Source organism: Asparagus officinalis, chromosome 4 (assembly GCF_001876935.1).
Source record: "Asparagus officinalis chromosome 4, Aspof.V1, whole genome shotgun sequence".
Classification (NCBI taxonomy): domain Eukaryota; kingdom Viridiplantae; phylum Streptophyta; class Magnoliopsida; order Asparagales; family Asparagaceae; genus Asparagus; species Asparagus officinalis.
Genome location: NC_033797.1, coordinates 146,539,558 through 146,551,463, shown reverse-complemented (window position 1 = coordinate 146,551,463; position 11,906 = coordinate 146,539,558).

Genomic DNA, 11,906 nt, shown 5'->3' with positions numbered 1-11,906 from the left:
AAGTTAGTTCTAACTTATTTCATGTTAGTTCTAATGACAAGTAAGAGCTAACTTTAAGTGGAACTAACATTAATAATTTGGCTACTTGGTCTAGTGGTAAGGCTTGGTAATTTGGAGAGGAGGTCAAGAGTTCAAACCCCTACATCTACAATATATATTTAAAAATCTTTAATAGGGCCTTGGGCCTCTTGGAATTTTATGTTGGTTCTAACTTGCTCTTTGTTAGTTCTAACTCACTTCATGTTAGTTCTAGTTCTAATTCATGTTAGTTTTAACTTGTTCTTTGTTAGTTTTAACTCACTTTATGTTAGTTCTAACTCACTTTATGTTAGTTCTAACCCACTGCATGTTAGTTCTAGTTCTAATTCGTGTTAGTTTTAGGCTCTTGGACTCTTTGTTAGTTCTAACTCATATTTATGTTGTAACTCACTTCATGTTAGTTCTAGTTCTAATTCATGTTAGTTCTAATTTAACTCACTAGAACTAACGTTTATATTAGAAATAACACTACCTGAAAGTTAGAACTAACATGACAACAACTAAAACTAACACAAGAATCACTAAAACTAATAGGGGCTCAACTAGAACTAACATACCACAAGAACTAACGCTTATATTAGAAATAACAATAGCTGAAAATTAGAACTAACACGCTGCGATTGGCCCTCAACTTTTCTCTTTCCATTGAAACTATAGAGCTCAATTTTTCAAAGTAGAGGTCTCACTTCTTAATCAAATAAGGGCAGATAATTCTGTGTCTAGATATGTAATTTGATTTTATTTCATTATGGACATACCAACCTTAGGAGGAAGAGGGAGGGAGGCTCTGACAAATTTTGTTCAAGACTGTTGAGATGTGGTTGTAGGGAAATGCAATGTCAGAGGTTATATTTTCCTAATATTTGCAGACAATATTTCATTCATTTACCAAATTTATAAGAATGTCCTCTCTAATAGATGAAGCATCTCAATAGGCTGGTCATCAATGAGGATGCATGGGATGCTTGCCGGTGAGTTCCAGTTCAAACAACTTGCTTAATGAACACGCTCCGGACTAATATCCAACATAAACATACATAGATGCATAAGTTTGCATATCAGTCCAGCTCTTCAAAGCTTCCTTTCGTCAAACTTGTTTCTAGTCTCCCAGCTTACACACAGTTTCAGCAAATGGCAGCAGACAGAACTAACATGTCAGTGAACAGAACTAACGTAGGAGATAACAGAACTAACATGAAAGCGGGTAGAACTAACGTAAGAGATGACAGAACTAATATGAAAGCTGGTAAAACTAACAGTCCAGTCCTCAGAACTAACAGTCCAGCCTTTAGAACTAACAGTCCTGCCCTTAGAACTAACATTTCATCCCTTAGAACTAACAGTCCAGACTACTCAGCTCACAACCAGTTTTCAACAGTTTCCCGATATTGTTGTTTTTGCCGAAGGCGAACCTGTTGTGGTTTATGAAGATGGCGTCGAGGTCCTTGTCGAAGATGGCTCGGAGGGCACCTTGCCCTCGAACTCGTTGTACTTGATGTCGAGAAATTCCAGGGAGGGGAGCCAGAGGACGACCCTAGGAAACTTACCGGCGAACTGATTGTTGCTCAGGTCGAGCTCGAAGAGCAACCTCATCCTCTCGAAGGTCCGAGGGATCGTGCCGCAGAACCTGTTGGAGTTTATGAAGAGAGCCAGGTCCCTCAGGAGGCCAAGCTCCTCGTGGAGGTACCCGACGATGTCGCCGGCGTCGATGACCTCGATGGAGCGGTTCGATTGTAGGGTCGGGCCACAGTGGGTGCAGGGTTCATAGTTCTAATTTTCCTTATCCCCCCTTTGAAATTCACAGCTTCTTAGATTCTTTTGTCAACTTTTAATCACATTGTTTTCAATTTTTAGCTAAATGTCGATATGCTTGAAGATTCAATGTGAGCTTCTGAAAATTTCTGTTGTTAATCTCTTATACAGAACTCTGTCAATCACCAAATCACACAAGAAAAAGGCATTAAAGGAGAACCCAAATCGCTGTTCAAGAATCCAAGGAGATCCCATTTCAATTAAATGAAAGAGAAAAACTACAAAAATCCAATATCGATTCCCTTCATAAATTACAAGAAAACTAGAGCACTATCTTGATTAAGACATTGATTTGGGTAAAGAGATTCCATAACTCAGAAAGGGGAGAACGATGATGCATTGGACCAAAGCTCTGGGCCCCGTCAGCTCGCGGGTCCCGCGGGACCATGTTTCGTGTTTGTCGTTGAACCCGCGTTCATGAGCTGTTTCCAGGATAACTCCCCGATCTCCGACTTCATGACCACCGTCCCGCCTTCGCCTTCCACGGCCTTCCCAGGTCCTGATCATTTTCAGTGGTCATGACGGAAGTGAGAGAGAAGGAGAAGGCGAGAGATAGAGGAGGAGAGAGAGAGAGATGTGATGTGGTTAAAAGGATGGGCGCAGTTACCAAGTTCAATCAAATCAAAGGGTAAATTCGTAACTTTTGTTGGGCTTTTCTCAGGGTCCGATACTTTGGGGTCTTAACACAAATACAGTGTGTATTTGGGGCTTATACACATGAGTCAGAATACAATGGGGCGGGTCACATGAACTTTCTACTTTTGGGGCCTGGACACATTTTTCCCTATAAACAATAAATCAAATCAAATGTATTAAAACTTAGATCATCCTCTAAGTATACATGATTAGATATAATTTCTAAATCAAATATATTAAAACTTGAATCCTCCTTAGATGTATATATAATTTTTAACTAGCTAGATGACCCCAAAAATGAGTAGATTGGACTTTTCTAGTGCCTTTTCTCTCCTCTATGTGCCTATGTCGATTTTCCTGCCCTTGTTACCCATTTTCTTTTATCCTCCTCTGTATGCCATTTCTCATACTTTTACCTCCAACTAGTTGAGATGCACGTGCAATGCACGTGGTTAAATATCATGATTATTTAAATTGATAAAAATAGAGTAAAAATAAAAAAAATAAAGTTTTTTGTAGGATTGATTATCAACTCAATAATCTCTCTCTCAAATAAAATATTATCATTGTTTCCTTCAACCTAGACTGTGGCCACGTGATCTACTATTTGTGAGTTATAAACATATTAATCTAGTACAACATCTCTATTTATTAGTATCTTGAAGTCTTCAAAAGATGGGCGATCATTCAATTCACAAAGGAATTTTGTATATGAATTTACTTGCAATATGTCCGTTAAACTTTTAGTTGTGGTTTGACTCATATTCGCGTTAACTTTTAGTTGTGATTTCACTCACATTTATATTATAAAATATTCTCATTTAATTTTATTACGCATTCTCTGTATCATAGAAGTAAAACTAAAAGTATGAAGAATTATATTCTTACGAAATTAGAACAGAGAGATTATGATATATTTCGTCATGAGCTCTAAATATAAAAATTTCTTTTTTCTTTAATGCAAAGTCCCTATCAAATCTTACCCCAAACGATGTGAATGAAAAATATTATTATAACTCATTTGTCTAGGGTAATTATATTGTATATAAGACATATAACTCATCTGAAATATCCACAGCTGCTAAGTGAATTTTACTGTTGTGAGAACAACATGTTAGAGGCTCGAATTTAAACTTTTTGGCTCTATAAAGACCCAAGAATTTGGAGTGCATAGCTTATATATCATAAAGAACATATTAGTTCATAAAGAATTTTACCTGATAACGATATTATTATTCAATACTGAATCAATTTTATTATATAAGATTATATGACCCTTTTTAATAAATTATAAAGTATGTATATGAAAATCTCCATGCTTATAGCCAGTAGGTGGTCTCCACAAAATAGGTTAACTTTACATTGTAGTTTGCTATTTGTAGTATTGTTGGCAATGTCATTACCTTTTCTGTTTATCTTATTATTCACGCTTTTCTGATGTAAATTCTTTTTTGCTAATTACTCAATTGACTATATTTAGTTTTTTAATATCAAATGTTAGAATATTTTCTTCTATTTTAAAAAGGTTGACATTATTTTCTTAAAAAATATATACACATAGTAGCAATAGTATATAATTTAGTTTTTTAACTCAAACATTGGCTTAAAACCATTTAGAGTGAGGTTCTTTCGACGCTATAATGATGATATAGTGATTACACAGTCCAAAAGTTAAAGAAAAAATTTCTTTAAAGGAAAAGTAATTTAATATGTCAAATTAACAACTATTTTATAAAATATACATGGGCAATTCAAATAGCTATAGCAAGTAAGGTGTATATCTTCATAAAAATTTCATAGTGAGTGACCAACTACAATCATCCTAATTTAAGCATAAATAATTATTATTTTAGTTACTAATATAATACACGTAACTATAGAATAAATCTCAAGCAAAAAATAGGAATTGATGTTGGATTATCCTGTAGGTAAATAAATAAATGTTATTAGAGCTCCTCTTTATATTAAATTTAAAAATAAAAATTTAAATTATTAAACGCTAAATATTAGCTCATGTGAGAAAATAAAGTAATTTATGATCTATATACATATATAGTCAATCAATCAAACATATTAAAATTATGATGACCACAGTCAAATTCAGGTGGGTTCACATTAAATATAACTTATAAATAAATAGTACATTAAAGTCAAAATATTTTTAACCACTATATAGATTATTTGAAATTTTTTGCATATATAAATTATACTACCTAGGAACAATGATGTGCACATTTAACTATGACCTAATAATCTTAAGAATAACTTACTCTTCAATATCATTATTAATTGAAGTATCTATGCATTACACTAAAAACACAAAAAAAATTAGAAAACTACAAAATAAACACCCTCAAAAGTTTTAAAAATTGTAGAAAAACACCTTAAAATCTTGTAATTTACAAATACACAAAACTATTAAACATTACATTAAAATTAATGAATTATAAAAAACCATTAAAAAATTTTTAACTTTGGAGGGGTTATTTGCAATGTACTAAATTTCAAATTTAATAGATTTTCAATTAGTTATGTTCTTTTCAAAAATGTTATGGATAATATTGACCATGAAATTTTTTTCCTAAACCTATACATTTAAATGGTGTATGATATTTTTTACAAAACTTTAATTTTTTAGGGGTTGTTAGTAATTTTGCATATTCATTTTAATGTCTATAGATTAGAAATTCTCATGGTGTTTTTTCATAAATTATAAAATTTAGGGGTTTATTACAATTTTTAAACTTATGGGCCTTTTCTACAAATTATAAATTATTTATAGACTATTTATAATTCGTATGCTTTTAATTTACTAATGAGTTTAAAATTCTCAGGGTCTTTTTTTAAATTTAAATTTTAAGGGTTTGTTTGTAATTTTTGAAACTTTAAGGATGTTTTGTATAAATTATAAATTATGTAGGGGATATTTGTAATATCTATATTTTTAATGCACCGTTATGTTGGAAATTATCAGATTTTTGTAAATTTTACAATTTTGAGGGTTTTATTTTGTAATTTGTAAAATGTTCAGTGTGTTTATTGTAAATTTCATAATTTTTTAGGGGTTGTTTGTGTTATTTGTAGGTTTTTAGTGTGTTTATAGGTTTGAAGTTTTTAAGGTATTTTTTTTATAATTTTTGAATTTTTAGGGGTGTTTTTATAATTTTTAAAACTTACAAGATATTTTCTCCAAAGTCAAAAAACTTTCATTTTCTAGCTAGCATATATTTTTTAGATTTCTCACTGAATTGAAATAAGTAAAATTTATAATTTTGAAGATGCTTTAATAAAATTTTGAATTTGTAGGGGTGTTTTTGTAATTTAAAAAACTTAGAGAATATTTTTTACAAAGTCCAAAAAGTTTAGGTGCTAGCTAGCATATGTTTTTTAGATTTCTCTACGAACTAAAATAAGTAAAGGATTTGAATAATATGAAATGCATATCTTTTATCCAATAACATGTTAAGTCTTACATGAATAGGATAAATCATTTAGTTACCAATTCAAAGAAGATAGGATAATTAGAATAGATTAGAATAATAATATAATATTTAAAAAGTTAAGGGCAATATTGACCATGAAAAGATTTTTCCGAACTCGTACTTTTAAAGGGAGTATGATATGATTTTAAACATATAATAATTAAATTAAATGTATTAAAACTTGGACAAATTTTTAAAACCACCCATTTTAGCATTTTATTTGCAAAAAACGACCTATTTTGAAAATAATTACAAAAACCGACCTGTTTTCAGCCCAGCGATGAAAACATGTCGGTTTTTGTAAAAAAGTTTCCGAAACATCACGGGAGTTCAACTCCCATGAAGTTTATGGAGAAATTAAACTTCACGAGAGTTGAACTCCCGTGAAGCTTAATTTGTGCTTAAAACTCCACGGGAGTTCAACTCCCGTGGAGTTACAGTCGAAAATTTCCAGAGAACCGATCTCTGGGAATTTTTGACTGCAACTTCACGGGAGTTCAACTCCCGTGAAGTTACAGTCGAAAATTTCCAGAGAACCGATCTCTGGAAATTTTCGACTGTAACTCCACGGGAGTTGAACTCCCGTGGAGTTTTATTACATGTAGAAATCTAGATTTTAGAATTTAATTGTGAATTGTTTACGAATTTTGTGAAGAAATGTGAAAATTAGATTGGAAATTATCAATAAATGTGAAAATTAAAGGGAAAATTATCAATAAATGTGAAAATTAGAAGGAAAATTATCAATAATTTTGTGATATTTGTGAAGAATTAGTGTGTAAATTATCAATAATTTTGTCAAATTAGAGAAAAAATTATCAATAATTTCGAAAATTATTGTATTTAGAGTTTAGAATTTAATTGTGAATTATTTAGATTTTGTGAAGAAAAATTAGATTTTAGATTTTTGCATATGTATGATATAAATTAGATTTTAGAATTTAATTGTGAATTATTTACGAATTTTGTGAAGACGTATTAAATAATTTTGCGTATTTAGAGGTGAAATTATCAATTAATGTGGAAATTAGAGTTACTACCTAAATGTAAAAATTAGTAACAATCAATATTTATTTGGCTTTTCGTGTAATATTGATATTGAATTTTTCACTCTTCAGAGGTTACGATGAACGATCGAATTGTAATTCTCTGTTCTTATGATGGGAAGATTAATTACCTGGAAAATAATATGCCCGTTTATGAAGGAGGCACGACGAGACCGTTGTTCATAATAAAATCGTGTACTTTCGATGAGTTGGTTAATGAATTACACAAACTTACATTAACTAACTCACGTGAGTATCACCTCAGTGTGGTTTGCAATTATCCTGTTGTGGGGAACAGAACAAGTGGCATTCAAATATCAAGTGACTACGATATGGGTCTCATTCATGTCTTACACGACGAGAAGCGTTCGGTCGAATTGTTCATTGAAAAACATCAGAGAGATTTGGGCAAATCGTTGAACTACGAAGGAATGTATTCCCGCATGTTGGAGGATCCTGAAGTTGATTCTGTAGGCTTTTTATCTCCTCAACAAGATGAATGTTGGACACAATCACAATACATGAGCGGTCCTTCGTTCGTGGGCACTTCGAATGCTTTCGATACTAACACGGGAATTCAAGAAGATAATGCAAGTGTTGAATCCGAGAATGATGAAGAGGAGGGATTACAAATTAATAGCATGACCTTGATAGATCGTGATGACGGGGAAAACCAACACATCGACGGGGCTTATGTTAATAATGAGTATGTCGGCTTAGAGGATCCGCCGCCCGATGAACTTCAAGGAGATGAATGGATTGATAACTCCGCGATGGAAAGTGTTCCTATTGGCACTAATAGCGGTGTTGATACACAGGCCGAGGACTTCTCATTCATCAAGGGAGATCTTTACGAGAGTAAGGAGAAATTGATAAAAATATTCGGATGATAAAAATATTCGGGGATTGGGATAATTCGTATGAGATCTTACCTCATTATCTTGAAGCACTCAAAAGAAAAAATCCGGGGACTGTCTACGAAGTATCTTCGGACCCCGTTGATGGCGGAGAACGGCGGTTCACCGGTGTATTTTGGGCATTTGGGCCCTGTATTGAGGGGTTTCGATATTGCCGTCCTCTTCTTAGCATTGATGGAACTCACTTATATGGTAAATACAAAGGCGTTTTGCTTGTTGCAACCGGAGTTGACGCGGATGGCGGGTTGTTTCCTTTAGCATTCGCAGTGGTTGATGTTGAAAATACAGAGAATTGGGCTTAGTTTTTTGCATGCATTAGATATCATATCCCTAGTGTGGGGAAGCGGTCGATTACATTCATATCCGATAGGATGAAAGGAATTCCAAGAGCACTCCAACGACATTTCCCGCCACCACATGCGCATCGCTATTGCTTGCGACATATTGGAGACAACTTCAAGAAGAAGTATGGAAACGCTCAGGTTCAAGACTTACTTTGGCAAGCCGGTTGTGCAACAGAAAAATATGTTTATGAACAAATACGAGAGAGGATCAAGTTCACTTCACGAGCCGCACATGATTGGATCGAAACTAGTTTGGGTCCAAACAATGTTGATAAGTGGGCTTTATGTGAGGATGGCGGTCGACGGTTCTGTATGATGACTACGAACGCATCTGAGAGCTTCAATGGCGTGCTCAGGGGAGCATGCGGCATGCCAATACAGGCACTAGTTGCTAAAAAATTTTACAGGCTTAATAAATTCTTTGTTCGACGTCGAGAACTTGGTGAAAATATGCGCTCAGAGCTAACACCGAAGGTTGATGAAATGCTAGCGGCTCGGATTGTACAAGCTCGGTCCTTTCAGGTTGTACGATACAGTTTTAATGAATGGGAGGTGCTCGAGGGAATAACCCATAGAGAAAATCGCTCTTACAAAGTCAATATGTTGGTGGATCACACTTGTACGTGCACTTGCAATGTACCGCAACTACAATTGATTCCTTGTTCACATGTTGTAGCAATTTGCTCCGACCTACAGGGTGGTGCTCGCATTTCACATTATGAATTTGTCGACGCTTGGTATTCTGCATACAACTATCAACAAACATACAAAGAGTGTTTTCGTCACCATACGATAGTCGACATTGGACACAAGATGGGCCACGGATATTACCTCCATTATATAAAAGATCGGCGGGGCGCCCTTGTTCCGTGTGTATTAGAAATAGTATGGATGACGGACGTGAAGGAGCTAGGAGGAGAAATAAGTGCAGTAGATGTGATCAACCGGGTCAAAACAAAAATAGGTGTCCAGTTAGTATTAGGCGTTGATTTGTATTATGTAGCGTTTTGCACTATGTCATTCGTAGTTGTTATCTTTGAAGCGTATGATACTCGTTATTTGTAATATGTTCTGTATGATACTGCGTTCATTTCACCCATGCATTTGTATTATATAGCGTTTTGCACTATGTCAGATCATGTATGTCATTCATATTTGTTATCTTTGAAGCGTATGATACTCGTTATTTGTAATATGTTATGTATGATACTGTGTTCATTGCACTCTGTATATATGTTCATATTTTAATCATAGGTCTATTCATTATGGATCCGGGACCGGAGAATCCCGACGTTTTATACCTTCAGGCGAGTCATTGTTCAGACCATATTGGTTCGGGAGAGGTAATACGAATAAATTAGATATATATTTCTTCGATTAATGTAATTTTTTAATAAATATACTTAAAATTGATTCTCGTTTTATGTGCAGCCCGTACCAGAGTTCACGATGATCGAGCATTCCCATAGTTATTCGGCTTGGGTTATTGAGGATGAGAGGGTACTAGCTTTGATCGCTCAGGCCGGTTTTCGACCATGTTCGACGATTCGTTATATCAGGCTTGATTGGCCGCTTATCACTGCTTTGATTGAGAGGTGGAGGCCAGAGACCAACACCTTTCACATGCATATAGGGGAGTGCACGATCACTTTACAGGACATGGCCGTCATACTTGGGCTCCGGATCGATGGACCGGTAGTTACGGACACCGATGATCATAGTTGGCCGGAGATATGTGCACGGCTTCTTGGACAGGTTCCCGATTTGAGGAGTGGTGCGATGAAGCTATCGTGGCTTTGTCAGACATTTTAGGGCGACATACCAGAGGATGCCTCTGATGAGACACTCCAGTTTCATGCTCGTGCATACATATTGCACATGATAGGGTGCGTACTATTTCCTGATGCGAGCAAGACTCTCGTACATGCACGATGGCTGCCACTGCTGGAGGATTTTGGTGTATGTGGCGCACTATCGTGGGGCAGTGCGGTGTTGGCATATTTGTATCGAGAATTGAGTAGAGTATCTCTGATGCAGAATAAAGAATTCAAGGGATGCTGTACGTTGGTACAGATTTGGTCTGTAGGCGTCAAAAAATGCTGAGAGATATCCAAACACAGCTCAAAAGGAAGTCATCCAAAATGTCAAAAAGACCACAAGTATAGACTGTCTCGCACGCGAGACAATCTTTACTGTCTCGCACGCGAGACGGACTTTACTGTCTCATGCTGAAAGATATCCAAGCGCAGCTCAAAAGGAGATTATCGAAAAATCAAAGAAAAAGACAGACTTTACTGTCTCGCACGCGAGACAAACTTTACTGTCTCGCCGTGCGAGACGGTCTTTACTGTCTCGCCGTGCGAGACAAAATTTACTGTCTCGCACGTGAGACAGCACTCAGAGGGTCAAAACTACTTTGCATAACCGCCAACACGTGGCCACTAACTGTTCAAGAACGTAGGAAACGTCGTGGGCGAGAATCACGTTGATAACTGCCAAAATAACGGAGTTTGAAACGTGGGAAGGCAGTTACAGCGAAAACTGCCAGGAATATTCCTTTTCCGAGACAGTGTTTACTGTCTCCCGGGCCGAGACAGCAAACACTGTCTCGCCCCCCCAGACAGTAAACACTGTCTCGCCGTACTAATGTCGAGACGGCAAATGCTGTCTCGCGAGCTTATTTTCCGCCAACTGTTCCTAGGGGTTATAAATACCCCCCGAAGGCTATTTTTGAGGGGGGCTGATCATTCTTGAGCACTTTGGAGCAGAGAGTAATCCAGAGCAGAGAGAGAGCAGAGTTCTTGAGCTTCTGACAATTCCTTGAGATTCGAGCTTTGACTTGATCTTAAGAAGAACGCCTATCTTACTTTGATAAGATATCGTTTCAAATTCTCACTTCGATAAACGAAGGAAGAATCATTAAACCCCTCACGATTCAATCAGAATCTGTGATTCGGTGGTCCACGAGTCAAAGCGCTCCCGGCACAGGCAAAGATCCCACGCAAGCATCGATCCAAACAACGATCCTGCGTTTGTTTCTCAAGAGTTGTAATTTTCATTTTGTTGTGTAAAAGAAGTCTTATAAAAAGGCTATTTCTTTTGAATTTATTGTAATCGACCGAAGATATAATGAATTCCACAACAAAGTCAACTTTTGACCCAAACAAGCTGGCGACCACAGTGGGAGCCAACGGTCTCGCTACCGAGACCGTCGTGTCGCAGCCGCTCAAGATCCCGATTGAATCAACGGTCGAGTACGAGTTCGACCAAGCGAAGTTTGAGGAGTATTTGTCATGGTCGAGTACGAGTTCGACCAAGCGAAGTTTGAGGAGTATTTGTCATCCTCATCTGCAAAGTCTTCCTCGCCTCGTAAATGCAGGAAGATTTCATCTTCGTTGAAGCTTTTTAAGTTGTCAAATGTTACGGATGAAGATTCCTGTCCAATTGTTGCTGAGAATTCTACTCGCAACATCTCTGCTCATGATGACTCTTCTCCAGTTAAAGAGCCATTGAACAAAAAACTATCAGCACTGACGAAAAGGGCTCGTCAGAGACAACGTCAGTGCCGCGCTCGCCAAATGGCTAAGGCCTTGGAACAAACCGACGGGGTTCGTTATTACGCGGACCTAG